This window comes from Drosophila simulans, chromosome 4, assembly GCF_016746395.2.
Source record: "Drosophila simulans strain w501 chromosome 4, Prin_Dsim_3.1, whole genome shotgun sequence".
NCBI classification, from domain to species: domain Eukaryota; kingdom Metazoa; phylum Arthropoda; class Insecta; order Diptera; family Drosophilidae; genus Drosophila; species Drosophila simulans.
In genome coordinates, this window is record NC_052524.2 from 348880 (window position 1) to 370083 (window position 21204).

Sequence of the window (21204 nt, forward strand, 5' to 3'; positions counted from 1 at the left end):
ATTGGATTCATTTAACACACTCTAACAGGTCAGAGGTAAATGAATTGTTTTGCGACTCTGCCACATTTTAATCAATTCGGCGATTGCGCTGAAAAAATGTTATCAACTTTAGAAAAATTGCTTCAGTAGATTACAGAAAATATAAAAACAAATCACAGATGTCGCTTTGATATTGGGGCATGTGCATTTTCTAAAATTGTTTTCATTTCCCATAGAGGGCGCCTGTAGTGGTTTAATTTATAAAAATAATACTAAAAGATTAGTCAACTTTTAGGCTGCAGACAATTTATTCTTCATTTTTCTTTTTCTTTCCTTCTTTAAAAAACTGCGACGATCGCTTTTTTTAAAATGTGTTCAATATACGCGTTACTTGTAGAGTAAACAGGTATACTAGATTCGTTGAAAAGTGTGTTAAATTCAGAAGAAAACATTGCCGTTACCCTACATTACAATATATTCTTGATCAGGATATCTATGTGTATAGCGTTCTCTCTGGTTTCTTAAATTTTAAAATTAAATCTTGTTTATTTTTATCTCTACCCACTCTAAAACGCAAACAAGCCGGAAAAAGCTATAACGCTAACAGTTTACATTTTTGTTAATCTTTCTTGTCAATTTATTTTGATATGTCAAAAACGGAGTATTTGATAACCGAGGAACTCTCTTTTATTTTTTACCTCATCAAGAGGTGTTTTTGTTTAATATACTTTTAATGGTCGCAAACGTCTCCTTAAGCCTGTTGCTAACTTTTGACTGAAATCTTAGCATGGGTATGAACTTTGAACACTCTTGTAGCTCGATAGATAGTATTTTGAGTTTTATCAAACAACAAGAATATCCATATATACCCATGTATATGAAACAAGAGAGAATGCTATAGTCCGGTTTCCTGACTATCAGGTACCCGTTACTCAGCTAGTAGAAGTGCGAACGAGAAATTTTAATAATTTTTCTGACATATCAATTAGAGAATGAAATTTAAAATTAAAAAACTTTTGAAGTGTGGGGGTAGCAGTTTTGGGCGTATTGTTAGGCGTTAGAAAGGACGTGAAAAAATCAAAAAATGTTCTAGAATTGTGGCCGTTAGAGTGCTCGTGGCGTCTATGTCTCTGGAATCTGCATGCCTAATCTCAATTTTCCAACTTTTCTGTTTCCTGAGATCTCGACTCTACGAGTAACGGATATAAAACTGTTTTTTGTAAAAGATGTATTATAGGCTGAAATACAACAATGTGACTGTGATTGTTGTCGACATCAAAAGTTCTTTTTATTATTAGGGGTTGAAGGATAAAGAATATCTCGTAAGATATGTTTAGAAAGGACACGGAGCTGAATTACTTGACCAGTTGACCACCACCGTTATGAAACCAAGCTGGAATACAAGAAAAATCGAATTGATATGTAATTCTTGTGCCTAAAACCAACTGGTTTTCAATTTTCCACTGCTGGGAAATTAAACCCGTTTTTGGACATTGCCAGCTGGACTTGCCAAAATACAAAGCAAAATCTCAATTCTGACACAACCAGAAATTAATTTGCAGCCGGCTCCGAGAGCTCGACAAAATTTTAAAAGCTGCTGCCCCTTTTTCTGTGTTTTTCAACCCTTTCTCATTATATTAAAATAGTGGGTTTTATAGATTTTATGGACTCCTTTTGAAGGTATCACCTTATTAGCATAAATTTTTTCAATAGAACGAAACTGGACACCAGCTTGACCCGTTCCTCGATTCAGGCGACATCTGCCAGTACCGAACTCACAATTTAATGCTAAGCCGAGCGATTTGTGAATTTTCTTTTGGGGTGGGCAGAAAGTACACTGATTCTTTTAAAAGTGGCACAGGTAGATCGTAGTGTTTCCGACCCTATAAAGTATATATATTCTTGATCAGGATCAGTAGCCTAATCGATCTGGCCATACCCGATTGTCCGTATGTCCATGAGAACTATACAATCAAGAAAGTTTTGACTAAGCGTGTAGATTTCAGAGGAGAAGTTTCGTTATGTTTGCTTTCTAACGTTGACACGCCCAATCTAACACACGCAAAGCGCCAAATATTGCCACATCTAAACTTTTGCAAAATGTTTCAATATATTTTTATGTTTTATTATACAAATTAGTCTTGTAAATTTTTATCGATTTGCCAATAAACTTTTTGCAACGCCCATTCCCTCCCACAAGCCGCCCAAAGGTGCCACGCTGAAACTTTTGAAAAAGGTGCTAAAATGTGTATTGTCTCTCCAATAAGCCAAAACGCATTTGAACTTTCTCGTGTGCACTCGCATTAGATGAGTAACCGGTATCTGAAAGCCGGGAAGATGAACTATAAGTTTAAATGTATGTTTTTTTGTTGATGGTAAGCGAAATCAACTGTTTGGCCAAAACCCGAATTCTAAATATGAGGACCTATGCCCAGTGGTTTAACTTTACGCATCATTTATACACTTGCAGATGGTATACTGATTCAGTCAGATGTTTGCACGTTATAATTTTCTGAATCAACATGCTTCTAATACAATGGTCGGCCAAACAAATATTTTAGAACATAGATTTTTTTATAGATTTTTGATTCCTTGCAAGGTATGCAACAAATAAAACAGCGTTTCCGACCTAATAAAGTATTTTGCTGTTTATCAAAATCAAACACCCCACTAATTTTTTGATTATTCTTATGTAGTGGTCTGATTCGGCCAGTTCCGACTTACATATGTATATAATACCTGAAATAAGAAGATTACCTTTTATGTATTAAAAATGACCAAATTTTTAGCGTAGAAACGGAACGACTTTTGACACTGAGGATGAATATATCTTCTGACTTAAATCGATTTACCCTCTGCAAAGGTAGCAAATCAGAATGCCGTTTGAATGGTATATAATTTTCATACGCGTTGCTCGCAAAGTAAAAGGGTATACTAGATTCGTTGAAAAGTATGTGACAGGCAAAATGCGTTTCCGACTATATAAAGTATATATATTCTTGATCAGGATCAATAGCCACGTCGATCTAGCCATGTCCGTCTGTCCGTATGGACGTCGAGATTTTAGGAACTATACAAGCTAGATTCTAGAGACAATGACGAAGCGCAAGTTTGTTGTTTTATGTTGTCACGCCGACGCTAGCGCCCTAAAACCAACCAAAACTCCCACGACCACATTTTTGAAAAACTTTTCGAAATTTTTTTATAGTTTTATTGTAAATTTCTATACTAACTTTTTGCCACACCCGCTCTAACGCTCTAAAGACGCCAAGCCGGTCCCGCCCACACTTTTGAACACTTTTTAACTGCTTTCTCATTTTATTCACCAATATCTATCGATATCCCAGAAAATTTGAAATTTCCCGTTCGCAGTTACACTAGCTGATAGTCGGGGAACTCGACTCTGGTTTCTATTGTTTAGGTTGCCGTGTTTCGGTAAAATTTGTCACTATTTGTACTACCGCCCACAGAGAAATTGCATTAAATATTATGCTTTGGTTTAATAATTGTCGTCTAATATATTTTTATTAAATTTTATTATAATTGAAATGAATATAGTTTAATAGTTATCAGTGTTGATAAAATTAGATCAATTTTCATCAAATACTTACCCAGTAAGGGGTGAAAGATACAAACTTTAATTCCATTGTGATTTCCTTATCTGCTTAACGGTACTAAATAAAACTACCCTATGTATAGTTCTCTTTCATAGCGAAGGTCGCCATTTTTAACTTATAAAAAGCATACCTACCAACCAAACCCATTCACCACCTTTCTGATAATCGGAAAAAAATCAAATTTGCTTTATTAAATAATATTTTTTACTTAATAAAGCATTTAACAAAAAATAAATTTGTCACTGTTTGAATCCTTAAATGTAACTTCTCCTTAAGGAAGGACGCTTCTATAAGCTAAGTATTACAAAGTGTTAGGTCTTTATCTTACATAAAAACATATATTTAAAATGTGAAAGAAATTCTCCTCAAAACGTTGCACTTATCTTATGCAATATTAGAAACAAAAAATTTAGCAACCAATAAGGTAAGATACAGGCATACATATATAGACTGCAACCTGTCAACCAGACAAATAGCTGAACAAATCATATAAGCTCAGACAGCTGAGTGGCAATTCTTATTCATTTTAATACCCGTTACTCTTAGAGTGAAGGGGTATACTAGATTCGTTGAAGAGTACGTAACAGGTAAAAGGAAGTGTTTCCGACCATATAAAGTATATATATTATTAATCAGGAACAATATCCAAGTCGTTCTGGCCATTTCCGTCTGTCTGTATGAACATCTCACATCTCAGGAACTATAAAAGCTAGAATGTTGAGATTAAGATTGCAATTTTCGGAGCCAAAGGCGCAGCGCAAGTTTATTTCCAAATGTTCCCACGTCTATCTAACGTCCACAAACCGACTAAAACTAGCTTCCGGTTATTTTTTCATATTTTTATTAAATTGTAAATTTCAATCAATTTGCCACGCCCACTGTTTATTGTTTGGCTTGCCTACAAAACAGACAAGCCCACACTTTTGAAAATTTTTAATTTATTCTCATTTTATTCTTTAGATGTGGAGTCTTTAAAAATGCCATTAAGCATGCCTCAAGCATCCCTTATCAAACCATTTAAAGTCCCCTCGCGATTCCTTGCCCGACCTTATATTAGCGATACAAAAATGTAAAATTCCAATCTATCCAATTGACTGATAAAAATATGTACTTTAGTATGGCTAACTCATTAACTGATTTCAAATACGCCTGTTACACAATTTTACAAATGTAAAATTCCAATCTATCCAATTGACTGATAAAAATATGTACTTTAGTATGGCTAACTCATTAACTGATTTCAAATACGCCTGTTACACACTTTTCAACGAAATACGGAGAATTGCGTAAATACACATATATTTACAGATCACTAATAAAATAGGTACATATCTAGTAACAGTACTGTAAAATGAAAAGGATTTTATTTTGTAACCATGTGCCTGCAACTATTATTGCATTGGAAATAAAAACTCATAGTTGAGGGTGTTCACTAAGTATCTTAAAATGGGTTTTCAATGTATTTAATAGGAGTTTACTGATCTGAGAAAATAATATCAAATTCTACCGAGTTAACAATACTATTTCATTAAAAAAAGATACAGGAGAGTCTTAGATAATACGATTTATAAATACACTATTGAGTCCATAATCCCACAGGTTAAGCAATATAAAAGCTCTTATTTTTGGATTGAAAAAGCGTTTATTAATTCACCGAACTTCCACCCTTTTTTTTTAAATAAATAAGGTAGAATGGAAGTCCGTGTATCTTTATGTACAAGCAAGCACTGTAAGTTCTCTTCTGTTCTAAGATAAAATGAAAAGAAACACATGGGTACATGTACATACATACATACTTAAAGGCGCGACGTTGCAAATATCTTAATGCCTGATTGGAAATTTGCTGGAACGGTCGAAGTATTTGTGGGCATGACAAAACGTATCTTTTTATTGGTAGAACAGTGAACAAACTTGTATAAATTATATAATAATTATTATTTAATAATAAACTATACACCGATGTGTTTATTTCGCCATTAAACCTATATAATTTTCGTCCCTATTATTTTCTCTTTCACTTCTTAGTGGCGATTTAATAGTCGAGACACTTGCCGCAACCGCGGTCTGTTATTTTATTTTTAGAATTTCAAAAATGAAACCCAGCATATTAACTTATTATGCTCCTGAAAAGCACATGCCATATTTTTTGTTCACTTTATTTTCTACTGGGGACCCATTTACATCCGCACAGCAACCACAATTTCGCGTACAGAACGAGGTGTATGGGATAATGGTTTGCTGCTTTACATACAGGCATCTGCGCACAGATATACATTGCACACACACATGCTGCCTCCATTTTTGTTACCGCCAAATGCCATAGCTACTTTTTTGTTGAATATTTTCAAGCAACTTTCTTCAATTCCTCCACCAGCGGAGGATTTTTTCGTCCATTCCCTTTGTTTCCTCTTTTTCTCTATTCCTCCTTTAGTACATGGAGACTTATACTTATGCTGCGGAGACCGAGAACGCTTGCTAGTGCTGTTTTTTAATGAAACACAACCCACTCAAGTGGCGGCTTAAGTTTCCAAATGCCAAAAGGAAGGCGGCGATACAACTGTGGTGGGGGTTAGGGTGAGGAGGGGATGATTTTCTAAGGTTTGGCGTAGCTTGGGGTTGGGACGAGAGAATGGCGCTAGATCTGGAGAGTGAGATTGGGGAATGCGCAATCGGGCTGTAGACTGGGACTCGGGGTGCACAGACGCTTGTATCCGCTGAGAGGTTATGCCCATTCTCATACCATTGTCCCCACGTTTTATATTTATGCTGAGAGAAAGGGAGCAACTTTTTGCGAGATTAAAACCAAGAATAAGGGCAGAAACGTACAATTTGGTAAAAATGAACACAAGCCTTGTGGATAAGATAAACGATAATTTTCTATATATGTATGTATTATGCGTTTATGTACACATAAATACCCACATTTATAAGGACACACATCCATTTTTTCTCATTTACAGGTCGTATTATGATAAAGTATGCACACTCGCATTATTTCATAGGCGTGCCTGAACAGTCTTATATAATTTGTATTAGTATTTTAAAATCGATCATAATTTATGAAATACTTTAATGAACGCAAATAGTTACATGGCTGTAAAGCTCCAATCTCATACAAGAACATGATCATGATGATCAATATGTGTAGGTACATTCAAACTAGATGACTGAGCCCGACAGCTCAGATATTCATAACTTTTTTTGTATTTTTTAATGCTATTTTTATTAGGGCATACGGGAAAGTCCCCTTTGGGTTCTTGGCAGCTATTAATTCAGTTATCTGTGTCTAAATATATAAAAAACAACAACATAAAAGGGGACAATGACAGATATTAAACAAGAGAGACTATCCCCGACTATCAGATACCCGTTAGTCAGCTGGTCCAAGTGAGTCCGATAATTTTCAACATTCTTAAGGAATAACGGTAAAAATTTGGGAAAAAATTAATTTAAATGCTCTTAGGTGTGGTGGGGTGGGAGCGATAGATTTGGACGGTTCATAGGGGCTAGAGTAGGAGTGTACAAAATGTTTTCGGCATATTGATAGATGTGGGCGTTAGAGTGGGCGTGGCATGAATCAATAAACTTGCGCTGCGTCTATGTCTCTAAAATCTGTGTGCTTAATCTCTCGACCATCATACGGACAGACAGACGGGCGGACAGACAAAAGGATCAGGTCGACTCAGCTTTTGATCCTGATCAAGAAGATCGGTAACGCTGCCTTCTGCCTGTTACATACTTTTTAGCGAATCTAGTATACCAAATTCATTTTGCGACTGGAGTAGCCAATAGTGCTTTGCTATCTTAGGGCGTATGCGCGTTTTTATGTCCGCAATGTGTTTAGCAAATGCAAGTCTGCAAGTCTGTTGCAAAATACTTTGCAACACCTATGACACCAATGTAATCTGTCGTCGGGTGTTAAAAGCGTGGAAAGCGTAAAAATGGTCTGACGGACACGCAAACTCGGCTAGTCATATCCATCCTTCTAACTGTTCTAACATACTTATCCTCGAATCTGGTGATCGCTTTTACTTAACGATTAACGGGTATATTCACTGAATTTTCTTTAAGCCCGCTTATGTTGAGAATAAAATCGGAGAATGAGGGCTCTTGGTTGTCTTCTGTTAAGCCTCATTGGTGGGCTCAGGTCAGTTGCCTGCCGATTCCTATCAATTTTTCTATATTATCAATTTGAAACATTTCCTTTAAAATGCATATTTAAATGCTCCAATTATACAGGTGTGCCACATTGCCACACATGTCTGGAGTTGCCATACCAATTTGTTGTGAAATATGAATATTGCAATGCAGTCTTTATCGATATACAGCAAGCATTCGATAGGATCTGGCATGCTGGACTTTTATCCAAAATAAAAAGTCTCTTACCAGCCTTACTCAGGCCTTCTGCGGTCATATCTGGATGGACGGAAGTTTATGGTCAGGTACAGGGATACCTACTCTGCTCCCTGCCAAATGTTAGCTGGAGTTCCGAAGGGCAGAGTCCTTGGCCCGCTGCTCTATTCTTTATATACTGCTGACCTAACTAGACGTACCTACGAGAATATGCAATACCCCTCTAAGGCTATCATTGCGACTTACGCCGATGATATTGCGGTTCTTTACAGATCCGAATGCCGTATCGAAGCTGCAAATGGGTTGCAAGGATACCTTCAAACTTAATCAGCGTAGAGTAGAAGGTGGAACATGAAGGTCAATCCTTTAAAAACATTGAATCCATGATTAACACTTAAAAGGCTTGCTACACCAGCAATACAATTTGAAGGTGTGACATTGGAACAGCCATTTCAAGCGAAATACCTAGGCATAACATTGGATAAGCGCCTTACTTTTGAGCCTCACATAAAAACAATAATCAAAAGATGTGGCTAAAGAATGGAACAACTAAGATGGTTGATAAATAAAAGGAGCATTATGTCGCTAAGAGCCAAAAGAGCAGTTTACGTGCATTGGCTGTAGTGCAGATCTGGGGGATTGCTGCCAAATCCAACTATAACCGGCTACAAGTAATGCAGAACCGGACCCTACGGCAGATAACTAACTGTCCTTGGTACGTGCGTGGCTCCACACTTCACCGTGATCTCAATCTACACACTGTGGAAAAACAGATTTGTAGACATTCCAGCAGATACAACGATCGACTTGTTAGACACCGCAGTATACTTGCAAGGAGACTGATACCAGCTAGGCCGTTAAGGATACTTAAAAAACTGGGATTCAGCAAGACGATTCGTTAATCGTCCAGCCCTCCCACAACCTGCTAGTAATCCTCATGAAAGGTTTGGTTCTTTAAGATTTGTCTTTATATGTGTTGTTAAGATTCTATTTAGAATGTATGGTTTCAACTCTTAATAAAATAATCAGTTATGAAAAAAAAATTAATAGTAACATTTATTTATTATTTATTATATCAACAATATAATAAATTTTTCTTGATAAACACACTGTTATCTATGCGGCTACTAAATTTGACCTGCCCAAATAATTTCAGTGTTCATTGCGGGCTTGTTACTTAATACTAGCAGAAGTTTTATCCTAATAGTACTAGGAATAATTATGATAGATTATGATTGTAAATTATAGATTCCGAATTTGTAACATTTTAACTTTGTAATTTTAGTTTCTCCTATGTAATCTTAATATGTCAAAAGTCCGAGGGTCAGCATTGACTGCATCTGCGGTTCCTAGCTTTCTGGCCACGGTTTTTGGATGCGCATTAAGTCGTTCCATATATGTATTTTTCAGCGATGTTCTGGAGCTTTTCTCCGAGCTTGGGGACCTTAAGATCGCGTTCGATGTCCCTGGTTCTAATGTAACAAGAAGACCCGGAAATCCTTCTTCGTGTCATATTCAGGTGACTTTTTACAATAATGCCGCATACCTGTAGACCGTAGACTAGGCTGGGGCCAATATGGACTTGTAAATCTTCACCTCGGTTCAGATATCCGATTGAAGGACAATGGTTGCGAGTAGTATGTGAGAAATACCACCCTGCACAAGGATTTGAAACTGAACACGGTCTTTGAATAAACCATCTCACAAATCACTACCATGAAAGGCTTAGGTGCCACAGGAATCGGCTGGGAAACGACATGAGCAATACTCGCCCACCAATCTGGCAAACAGAAGACAACCGAGGGACCTCATTCTCCGATCTCCGAGGAGAGTTAGAAGGCACTGATGTCATTATATGTCATTTATTATCTGTGATTGTCCCCTTTAATGTTGTTCTTGTTTATAAATTTTGATACACAAATGGGCTGAATTAATAGATACCAAGGACCCAAATGGGTAGATGGAATTTCCCGTATGCCTTAATAAAAATAAAGATAAAAAAAGCCAATTATTGCCTACTCATAGGCTTAGACTTTTAAAACCCGCACCATCTGCTTTCTCATCCCGCGCCCGAAAATAGGCAACACTCTTCAGATCTCAACACATCCGCCATCATTTTTGATGCATACTTTTTGGCGACTGTACCACCCTGTCAATTGGACTTTCCAATTTTCTTTTTCGTTTCCCCTCTCCATCAGTCCTTGTTCGCAGGAGAGAAGGAAGGCATTGTCTAAGAAAGCAAACGAAAGCCCAACGAAAAGTAACACGACAGCAAGATGGGCCGCGATTGAGAAGGAGTTGCGGCAGCGGCAGCGAAAAAAAACGTGGGTCCCAAGAAAACGGACGAGAACGAAAGGCAGAAACAGCTGGGCGGAGCTACGTTTCAAGTATCAAGCCAATCCCCGGACCGAGAGCAGGCGACGTTTTTCCTCTGCCTTCCGCCTCTGCGCGAGTTTTAATTTTACGGAGCCAAAAGCTGAACTTGTTTTTATTTTTGAAGTTCCTTTTCCGTTCGCAACTCACCAGAAAAAGAACGCGCCGACGTGTTACTTGGTTTAAAAAATGGCTGGGGCACTCAAAAATGTATTTTTTATGTTGAAGAACAACTCGTCATTACTATGTGAAATTTTGGCAATGCTTTAAGCAACTTGTTATAATTTTACTTAGTTGGAAATCGCTAATGTCATGTTTTTTGTAAATATTCTTTAAATCTTGCCCAGCTTTAATGTTTCTAATTCGCCTATGCTCGCTCGAATTCGCTTTGGAAAAGCTTTTGGAAAAGCTCGATATGTTAAGCTTTTTCAAGACTAATAAAAAATTTCGCACAACCCTTTCTTGAATTTGGTTAGTAGAGGTAGCAGTGGAGCCCAAACACCCCATAATTTCTTTACATAAGCTAAAAGCTGAAAATAAAATTACAAATTTAAGAAACTTATAAATAGGGAAATCAAAAACACGATACAGGAATCTCGACCCGTTGCTAAAACAATCAGCTTAAAAATAAAGATGGCATCAGATATAGATGTCGCCAACATTATTTGACATACGTATCTACAAATGTTTTTATTTACTGGCAATGACTTCACCGAGCATTACTAACCTTTTTATTGCTGCCGAATTTATGCAGAATTTATATACATATACACAAAAACACTAGTGATTAGAGAATTAGAGAGAACTAGAGATAAAAAAAAAAGATGATACATCTTATATATTAAACATTTTTTCCAATTATTCCTATGACAGCTGTATTGGTAGTGCCCAGATCCTATCCATTCCGTCCATATCTGCAATAGAAATAAGACTCCTGGGAGCATTTCCTGTGAAAAGCTTTAAAACTGACAAATAGGCATGGCAGATCAATTTATACATACACTAGTGGGTATAAGTATTTGGACAAGAAATATATTCAATATATTTGTTTGTAACTCATTGTTTACCTAAAGCAAAATTGTTTAATAATTTTAGTAAATAGGTAGACTATCGTAGTTAAATTAGGTAACATAAACAAATGGATAACTTCATTGTTGATTTAACAAAAATTACTTTTTTACAAATTAGCAGTGGCATAAGTAATTGGACAAATTATTTAAATGTTATAAATTGAAAAAAAAAGTCAACTAAAAATGTATGACAAATTAATAAAAAATATACCCTCCCTTAGCGTCTATCACCTTTTGAAGACGTTTTGGTACAGACTGTACCAAGCTGTGGATATAATCTATTGAAATATCCTTCCATAAGGTTTGAATTTCCAAAATCATTTTTTCGGGACCTCTAGATAAGTTTGGACGCCTTTTTCTTTTTAAATATGACCAGAGGTTTTCTATTATGTCGTGGTCTGGACTTTGAGGTGGCCAATCCAATGTGTTTACGTCAACATCTTTTAGAAACTTCGTAATCAGTTTGGCCTTATGACAGGAAGCATTATCCTGCTGGAGTATGAAGGACTCTCCAATCAATTTATCACCAGAGGGGAATGCATGATTATTAAGGACATCTAAATATTTTCTTTGATTCATGGTTCCATCAACAGGAACCAAATCTCCCAAGCCAGTGAAGGCTACGCATCCCCAAAACATAGCAGACCCTCCTGAATGACTCTCTGACATACTGGTGCCACTTTTTTCCGATATTGCTTCGGTAATCTAACAAAATTTTTTTTTTGAGCAGTGAAACTCAAAAGAATTTTCATCGCTCCACAAAACATTGTTCCAGAATGATGCAGGCTGACCAACATATTTTTTGGCAAAGTCGAGGCGCTTTAACTCATTTCGTGGAGTTATTAGTGGTATAACTTTGCTAAAATATGTTCCAAAATCGGCTTCCTTAAGAAGTCTGCGAACTTTTCTTTCAGTGATATCGATTTCTGCTCCTTCTTTTAGTCCTTTGGCAACCGATCGGGGAGTTTGTAGAACATTCTGCTTAAACATCAGTGAAATATACCCATCGTCCTTTTGAGTTGTTTTACGGGGTCGGCCACTTTTGGTTGTGTGATTTTTTTTATATTTATTTATTTGGTAATACACCGTTGCCCGTGGAGTTTTGTATAAATCAATGATATTTTGTACCGAAATACCAGACTTATACTTAATTATTATTTCATTTTTTATAAATTCGCTCAGTTCCTTTAGGGAAACTATGTTTAACAAATTTATGAATAAAATAAAAATAAAAAAAAATAAAATAAAAAAAAAATAAAAAAGGTAGTAACACGTTATCAAGAACAAATGTTCAAATGATCTAAAAAAAAGTAAAAAATTTGATATTCTTCAAACAACAGATCAATGCGAACTAATTAAATGTGATGTCTAAATACTTTTGCCACCTCCCAAATCGTTGTCTGTCTAGCTTTTTTATCAGCAGAAGGAAAATTAAAAACGTAAAAAGCAAAACATACCTCTCGCGTGTAACTGTAATGGCACTCTTTGTTTTATCATCAATAGTTTACTTATTTATCTGACTGTACTATGAAAAGCATATCCCGGCAGTTGCAAGCTAATGGTGTCTAAATACTTATGCCCACTAGTGTATATGTATGTATGTACATATGTACATATACACATTCCCTACCCCTTCTAATAGTTTCATACTTTTTAGCGAATTTAATTTAGCCTTTTACTCTGAAAACAATTGATATAAAAAGGTCACATTTATATTATAGAGCAAAACGTTATTTTTAATGTTATTTTTATTAAGGCATACGGGAAATACCATCTACCCATTTGGGTCCTTGGTATCTATTAATTCAGCCCATTTGTGTATCAAAATTTATAAACAAAAACAACATAAAAGGGGACAATCACAGATAATAAATGACATATAATGACATCAGTGCCTTCTAACTCTCCTCGGAGATCGGAGAATGAGGTCCCTCGGTTGTCTTCTGTTTGCCAGATTGGTGGGCGAGTATTGCTCATGTCGTTTCCCAGCCGATTCCTGTGGCACCTAAGCCTTTCATGGTAGCGACTTGTGAGTTGGTTTATTTCTTCAAAGACCATGGTCAGCTTCAAATCGCAACCAATGATCAGTCTTGCAGCCCTGTTCTGGATAACTCAGATGCTTTTGATTTGGCTTTCACAAGCCAAGCCCCAGATTTGAAAACCGTATTTCCAAATAGGAGCTGTAATCTTTGTAGATTGTAGATCCTTTGTAGATTGTCACCTAAACGAATTATATTATTTTTCCCATTTTCTATAGATACGTCAGAAAAATGTTTAAATTTTTCCTTCACTCTTCCCCTTCTTTGATGACCTTCAAGGAGGTTAGTAGACACTGACAATGATACAACTTGTTATCTGTTTTTATAAATTTTATAAATTTAGAAACAGCTAGTTAGCCGGAGCGCATAAAAAGGCTGCCAAGGTCACTAAGGGGAGTCGGAATTCCCCGCATGCCTTTCGAAAATAAAGATTAAAAAAACAAGAGAGAATGCTGCAATCAAGTTCCCCGACTATCAGATACCCGTTACTCAGCTAGTGTGAATGCTAACGCGAAAGTTCATCATATTGGTGATGGTATTTAGATATTGGAGAATAAAATGAGAAAAAATTTAAAAAGTGTCAAAAATGTGGGCGTGGCAGTTTTGGCCAGTTTAAGGACGTTAGAGTGGGCGTAACTGGTATCTGATTGCCGCGGAACTAAACAGCGTTCTTTCTAGTTTTTTATATAGATATTTTCTGGAAGGTTGGTTATGTAAGCTTTTGCCGCAGAAGCTAGCCTCCTGTCTTTTTTTTCAATTAAACCGTTTTAGCCAAGTCCAATCTTAAGCTCATAATTCGGTTAAGACTGTCAGTCCCCCAATTTTCAAAAATGGGAAACGATTAAATAAATTAAATTTACTTGATACATAAATACGTATACCGTGTGTACAAACACACAAAATTATAATTTCTCTGTATCTACTGTATCTACCTGAATAACGCATCGTATAACTCTGACCGAGACAGGGATTAGTTGATGTATGTATACCACGCCCGTCTTGTAATTTTTACGCGAGAACAATGACTTGAGAAACCTCAACCAATGCCAAACCAGGGGCTGCCTTTCAGCCTCTTTCCCAAAAGCGCTTGTCCATCGGCTGTTCCATTCTGTTCTCCATCGACTGCGCGTTTTCCAGACATTTCCCTTTCTTCGCCTTCTTTTTCTTCGAAGTAAGCAAAGCCGCAAGTTTCTAGCTGCGCTGCTTAACATAATGAGGGTGTTTTTGTATGTACAACCTCTGGCACATACTCCGAATTTTATGTAGAAACCTATGTGTGTACTGCGTTGTGGATTGAGGAAGCATACATGTACATGCCCGGGTTTGATATGCAGTCTACATGGGAGCTAAGTGCTCACGAAAAAGTCCCAAACTTTCTTCGACCCTAAAACCTTTTCCACCGATGATTTTGCGTCGCGGCGGTATCAGTTGTTTGTGTATGCGTCAAAATTCTTTAAACCTCTCCGCCATTACAATTTTAACTTTGCAGTTTTGGGCTTATGCAAGGAAAACTCACCCCTATCCCAAAAACTTGCCCCACCCAACCAACTTGTTCTTCCTTAAATGGCGTGCGCGACAAGCTGCGAGACCACGCCCCTTGAACAGCCAGCGAGAATTTTCGTTGGCGTTGGGAAAAATATCCGCTCAACCTAAGCTGTACATAGTGTGGAAACGCCTTTTCTTAGGGACGGAAATAGAATAGATATACATACTTAAAGATAACTACCTTTCATAATTACATGGATTTTTTACCTTAAAGATTTTGGCTTAGGTAAAAAATTTAAAAGGCATTTTGTAACAATGTGTAAATTACTTCGAAAAGTTTTAACAAACAAGTGAGTGAATATCAGATACCCGTTTCTCAGCTAGTGATAGTTCCCGATCGACGTTCAGACGGACACGGCAGACGGACATATCGACTCGACTAGTGATCATGATTAAGAATATTTAAAGTTTATAGTGTCGGAAGGATGCGTCCGTACACCAGTGATTCAAAAGAAGATATTGTAACCCGCTAAATAACGAATTTTCTGCTCGTATTCTTGTTTATTACTCTACTATTATCGCCTTCTACGAATTACTTTTTAAATCTTTAAATAGTTAAATCTGCTTTTCATTAATGTTAATTTATATAAGTTATAGTGGTATTTAAAACTATTTTAGTCCTAACCATCGGTAGTTCTTTTATCATCTGCGGAAACTATTCCAAGCACCGGCGTGTACACATTATGCTTCTTATATCCAAGCTGAATTAAACTAGTGAACTGACTGACTGGAATCGACTCAACAGGGACTCATACTAAAGTATACCTCCCAAGCTGCAGTCAAGGCTCTTTTACTGCAATAAGAGCTGACATATGCTCTTCGGCACTGACCACTGACCAAATGCAAATGGGCTCTGCAACTGTGCGCATGCTTCAACAACAGCGTCCGGTTGCCCGGACCGCATGCCAGCTAGATTGAACGTTCACGGAACACTCGGTCGCTCTTCCGATAGCCAAAGAAGCTCTTACGGCTGGACTCTCGGTTCCCTCGTCCTTGAACGTATAGTGGATAGTGGGGAAATTGGATTTTGAAAAATGTTGTAGGTGTAGCACCTACATACATATGTACATATATCAAGCAAGAGAGAATGATATAGTCGACTTCCACGATTATCAGCTACCCGTTACTCAGCTAGTGGAGATGCTAACGCGAAAAGTCATCATTTTTCTGGGATATCGATATTGGTGAGGGTATTTATATTTACAAATTTTTTTTGCAGAAGTTTGGGCGTGTCAGTTTTCGGCAGTTTGTAGGCGTAAGAGTTGTCGTAGCAGCATGGGTCAACAAACGTGCGCTGCGTCTTTGTCTCTGGAAACCGTATGTTTCAACTCAACTCTCTAACTTCTATAGGTTCTGAACTGTCGACATTCATGCGGACATGCCAGATCAATTTGGTTCCTGAACTTCAAATATACTTTATATGGTCGGAAACGCTTCCTTCTACCTGGTACATACTTTTGAACGAATCTAGTATACCGCTTTACTCTACAAGTAACGGGTATAAAAAGTTTTTAATCAGAAAAATCAGGTTCACTTCGATGTTCTTGCTCTTGGTGTTGTCCGAGCCGCTTTCGTGAGAATTAAGTCGCTGCCGAAAGGGGTGGAATCGGCCAGGCGTCTTGACTACTGACAACGGTCAAGTAACTTTTTGGGTTTAATTGTCTTTTTGTACCCAAGAAAAGAATATTAAACTATGAGAAAATTTACTGGAGTAACTGGTTTGGTTAAGTTATCTTTTCTGAAATGAAAATTAATTCTAAAACTGGCTTTCTCCCCTTTTTTTAAATTGCGCATTAGTCAACTCATAGTAAAGTACACACATATATATTTCTTAGGAACTGGTAAACCTGAAAATAAAGTCATCGCTGTGTAAATGAAACCGACGGTTAATAATAAAACGCGAAATTTTCGCGTAAACTTAATAAAAATGCATGGGCGTGGATGGAAAAGGTGTGCAATGAGCAGAGCATAGAAAGACATCCAAGCCAATAGGAACCAACCGTGTTGCTACTCATCTCCCAAACGAATGCATGCCATTGGTGAACACTGTTGCCGCGTTATTCTTAGCGTGCCTTTTTTAACTTATTTTTTAGCTAAACTTCTATGTATTGCAGATAGCGAAAATAAACTCTGGTTCGATGAACACCGAAATTCGCGAAAGATCTGTTAGTTCGATCATTTATACATAAACATACATAGCGGTCGGATATTATATTTAGCATAATAACATATTGTTTTGGTAAATATATTTTTATACTAACCATTATATTTTTATACTAACGAAACGAAAAACAGGATTTAAAATGAAGAAGAAATATAGCTAGCTTTTTTTTAATTTTCGAAAATTTCTAAGTCGCCTATACCACCTTGATCAAAAAGTTCCCGGAATCACCACCGTGTGGCGCTTTCAGTCACCCGATTTAGTTCTCTTTTTTTTTTAGGTTGGCACAACCCTCATTGACATTCTATAAAATTTTCAGCTTGATAGTGTGTTTTTGATCAAGGTAGTATGATACATTAATAGCATCCACTCGGACTATATACTGCAACAGAACAAGAGAGAATGATATACTCAACTTCTCCGACTATCAGATACCCGTTAGTAAGCTGGTCCAAGTGAGACCCAAAAATTTTCCACATTTTTAAGGAATAACGGTAGCAATTAAGGATAAAAAATAATTTTAATGATCTAAGGTGTGGACTAAGAAAGGACTTAGTCTAATAAAAACACGAAAAAAAATAGAAAAATTAGTCAAAAGCGTGGGCGTGGCAACATGGATCAACAAACTTGGGCGTCAATGTCTCTAGAATCGGAATGCTTAATCTCAACCTTATAGCTTGTATAGTTCCTGAGATCTAAACGTTTATACGGACGGACGGACATACGGCAATGGTTAGATCGACTCGTCTATTGCGTCTATTGCTATCCTGATCACGAATATACATACACTTTTATATGGTCGGAACGCCTACTTTTTAACGAATCTAGTATAACCCCTCACTACGAGTAACGTGTATAAAAAGACCTATGGGAATGATTTATGCAGATTGGTGTAAAACTAAGATTGGTGTTCATTGTTTGTACAATACTTGAAATGACCATCTGAGTAGGCATAAGGTGCCATTCGATATGGATTTACTTCAAATGACGAAAAACTTATGAACAACAACACCCAGGGACCCAATTACAAAACTGTAAATAACTTCAATATATTTTCATCACACTTTGAAGTACAGTCGAGTCACAAAAGCTATGATACAGTTCCTCTGTGGCTTAACTTAATTTTACGCGCTTGAAAAATGTTTACAAAACTTTAATGCCGAACTCTTTGAACCACGTATAAATACGTACATATATAACCACAGCTCGCGAGATTTTCCTAATTATGGTGCCGCAGTACATATTTAATTTGGCACATACATATACATATATGTTGTTTCACCCCTATGTATACACACTCGCTTGAGAGAAACAACACCTAACTCAAAGAAAATCATTAGACTTGCTCTACGACGTAGGCGGCAGCGCTATTTGATTGGTCGGCAGAGTTCGCGCTGCCTCCATACTTGAGACAAGACGTTTGGCTCAGACCTCCACCTCCAGAGGCGTTACACGCGAGAACTAGAAGAAATTTATGAGTTTGGACCGCGTCTGTGAGGAAACGGTGGTTCAACCCATGCCACTGTTTAAATTTATAAACTAGTATACATATTCAAATGTAAATGTTGGTGTTTTCAACTGGAATTGTCCTGAGTGCCAAATTTTATCGGTTCGAAAAGTAAACTATATTTATAAACTTTATTCAAAAGTCATACCCAGATTTTACATCATTTTGTCTTCAGCCCCAAAAGCGCTAATACAGAATACTACACGAAATTTTAAAGCCACCAAACACCCAATTACCATGTTTCCCCATTCCCCGTTAACCCAATTCCCCAATGTAAGCTCCCATTTATTGAAATAATTTTTAAGAATATATACTTGAACGACGCCTACCCAACAAATGCGTCGCAGATAGCCGAAAAAAATATGTCGTTTTGAACCGATATAATTTAAAAACGTAATAACCTGCCGCCAAAACTAAATGGAGATCCTGATCATGAACATAAATACTTAAAATAGTCGGGTATAAAGAGTACGTATATAGTTTAAAAACTGGTTAAGAATTAGAACGTTTTATGATAATAAACAGAGGACGTACTTTTTACAGGCATTCCTATGACAGCGAAATGATGAAGAGTTACGATCAATTATAAATTCTGATAATAATCGTCTCAAAATATAATATCTGTTATTGTTAGTATTATTTTATTATTGTTGGTTGAATGCTTATACCTGAAGGCGATATTCGACACACATATATATTCTATATATTATTTGGCATTGAAGTTAATGAGACGACTTTCATGGTCGAGTTTAAAAACATGTAGACTTGCTGTCTATTCTGAAGTATACGACGAAAAATTTGGAGTAAAAATCGACTAAATCGAGAATTGACAGAAAGTGGTACTTTTTTTTAAGTAAGTCCAAAACTAGAACTTAAATAAGAGCCTAATATCCGAGCTGCATTATCGAAAAATAATATTTCATAGATATACGAAGAATTTGAACGAATTAAGCTGGGCTTTTAAACTTTACGTTTGTATTATGTCTTCAGTAGACAAAAACAGGTAATGTCAAAATGCGTCGTGTGTGTGGTGTAAATTATGAAAACTATACATCTAAATGGAAGCAAGCACCATCTGGTGGTTGAACGCAATATCCCATCTACTTGACACAAGATGTCGCTTTCTGTAGAAAGACAGTTGAGAGTGATAACTAAGTAAATAAAAATGAGAAGAGCAAAAATCGTGCTTAAAAATTCTCTGTATTTTAAAAGCGTAGTCTTCAATAATATAAACATGCTGTTAACATGCAGCTAAATGTACATTTACTTTTCACAAATAGGTGCCACCTTAACCCAATTGGAGATTATCTGTCCAATTGGAATATTAATTAGAGTCAATACACAATTTACGAAACAAGTTAGGAAACGAAAATCTATCTAATGACTGAATAACGCTTTGAATTTTGTATGTATTGTAACATCATGATATTACTCAAGTTTGCATGAATAACTGTGATTTTTGGAAAAAACGTTAGAAAGGTAAAATAATATAATATCATTTTTGGTAGATGGTAAACAGACTTCATCATGATTTTCTACGACATAAATATTTAATATATAATTTTATTTATAAATTTTACTCACATTTAAGCCCGATATCTTTTAAAGAAAAATTTGACGACTGGGCCTTATCAACGTTAACTGCAATGGTGCTATGACTTCCTACCATTGGGCAAATTACTTCCTTTTCCTAAATTTCCTTTATCTCTCTTAAAGAAGAAGAACAAAAACACATTTCTCCTTAATTTTTCCCCTTTTAATTTCCATGATTTTCGTGTCTAAATTTCCCTCATCTCTCTTAAGGGAAAAGAACAAAAGCTTTCCCCTAGTTCTTATAATTTCTTCGCTCATTCTCTCTCCAATATATATATAATATTTTAATATATATTTTAACTTGAATATTTGAAAATAATAATTATTATCTATTTATTAACTAATTAAAATAAAAATTTCAAGGGACTGTCTGTTTTAAAACTTTGTATTTGACACCAAAATACCATTAATAAGTCGCGAGTCTAACCGCATCAGTTATATTAATATTAAAAATATAGTCTCTATCATTATCTGATCATTTATTAAATTGATGAAAACATCGCCCTAAACCAATGTTGTCGAATTTCTAAAATTTGCACTCTGAGTTACGAAAATCATTTAAAATTGGATATGTAAAAAATAAATATTTCGTGTTTTAATACTGCTTTGTTGACTTGAATAAAAATAGGAAAAAAAATCGTAAAGTTGAATTATAATATGTTTTCTAGGCGCGAATTCCAAATACTATTGCTACCAGAGTGTTCTACGATCAAACATCATTCGTGTTTAACCACAAGTATGTTATACTGCTATAAAATATCTTTAACTGGGGTTAAGTTGTAAAAATTCGTCCACGTTTGGCTTTGTATCCCATTGGGCGTGTTTAAGAAATCTAGAGAAAATAATTTAAATATCACGAAAAGCAACCACCATTCAAGAGTTGCGTCGTGAACCTTTTAAGACCCAGACCCCAGAAGCTATACTCCTACACTCGCAATCCTCCATCTATTAGAATCAGAATCCTTGC